Genomic DNA, 1,793 nt, shown 5'->3' on the forward strand with positions numbered 1-1,793 from the left:
GTGTGTTGCCTCAATGTTCTTTTAATGCGCGCCCCCGCCGAAATACACTGCAAATACACCATACACGCGAGATGCGTCGGCAGCGACGCGCACGACCTCTTAAGAAGCACCGTGTCGTTAGGATTAGGGTTAGGGTTAGAATTAGGGTTAGGGTTAGGGTTAGGGTCAGAGAGCGTTCAAGCCGTTGTGCAGCTCCTAAGAGAATGGTCCGGTTTGGGCCGAAACCAAATGGAGGAATCAGCGGTCCATCGACACGAGCTCTCGGTGAATGCTTTGGGTTCTTCGGGCTAGGGTTAGGGTTAGGGTTAGGGTTAGGGTTAGGATTAGGGTAAGGGGTTGGTTGTCGTCGCGCGCTCTCGATATCTGGCTAGACAGAGACACAGCAGCAGAGGCGACCCAAGCGACACATCAGAGCATGGATGCTTGGGGGCGCGAGCCGCCATCTTGGACTGTGAGGCGAGTATTTGCAACCGGGAGCTCGCCGCCGCCCCTACACCGCCGCCGCCGCCCTCCCGGTGGCAAATAATAGCCCAAGTCGAAGAGTGCGCCCCGCCCTCGGTATCTGGGCGGCAGGCGGGACTAGAGTGGCACGCTGGTGCACGGATGGGGGCGCGAGCCGCCATCTTGGACTGTGAGGCGAGTATTTGCAACCGGGAGCTCGCCGCCGCCCCTACACCGCCGCCGCCGCCCTCCCGGTGGCAAATAATAGAGCCCAAGTCGAAGAGTGCGCCCCGCCCTCGGTATCTGGGCGGCAGGCGGGACTAGAGTAGCACACTGGTGCGCGGATGGGGGCGCGAGCCGCCATCTTGGACTGTGAGGCGAGTATTTGCAACCGGGAGCTCGCCGCCGCCCCTACACCGCCGCCGCCGCCCTCCCGGTGGCAAATAATAGCCCAAGTCGAAGAGTGCGCCCCGCCCTCGGTATCTGGGCGGCAGGCGGGACTAAAAAAAAATATTCTTAGCTTCAAGCCCCCCTCCGAGACTAGAGACAGAACCACACCAGTATCGGACCAGAGGGACTGCCCCCCGCCCCCACTTGCCCTGACTGCACAGGCCGGGTGTGTTCGATTGTAAAAAATCGGCCATAGGGCGCCCAGGGGCCGCCCCCGGCCGCCCGCGCGCACAAAAAAATACTCCTCCGCCCCGGACGCCCTCAGAAAACAACATACTAGCCCCACAAGCGTCACGAGTTTACGAGAGTACTCAAAATAAATTCCTGGAGTGCCCGGCCGCGCCGGCAGCAGGCCGCCGTACGCGTGCGGAAAACGAGCCGCCGCCGTCGATCGCTCTCGAAGAGCGTGGCGCAGCTGCCCATTCCCGGTGACCATAGCACGAGTTGAGTCGCCAGGGCCTCACCTGAAGGGGGGCCCTCACCTGAAGGGGGGCGGGGCAGGGGCGAGGGGATGAGGACGAAACCAAGCGTCCGGGGCCCTGCCGGAAGGTGGTGGGCGAGGCGTGGACGCACCTAAAATACGAGCAAGTAGCGGCGACGGCGAGGGGGAGGCGACGGCGAGGCGGATGGAGGCGGTGGCGGCGGCGAGGCGGAGGATGGCGGCGGCGAGGACGAGGTTGACGGCGGCGGCGGAGACGGCGAGGACGACGGCGGCAGCGGTGAGGGCGAGGCCGACGGCGGCGGTGGCGGGGGTGAGACGGAGGGCGGCGGCAGCAACGGCGAGACGGACGGCGGCGGTGGCGAGGGGGGGGCGGACGGCGGAGGCGGTGACGGCGACTCGGACAGCGGCGGCGGCGGTGGCGACGCGGAGGGAGGCGGCGGCGACGCGGAGGGAGGTGGCG

This window comes from Emiliania huxleyi, assembly GCF_000372725.1.
Source record: "Emiliania huxleyi CCMP1516 chromosome Unknown EMIHUscaffold_144, whole genome shotgun sequence".
NCBI classification, from domain to species: Eukaryota; Haptophyta; order Isochrysidales; family Noelaerhabdaceae; genus Emiliania; species Emiliania huxleyi.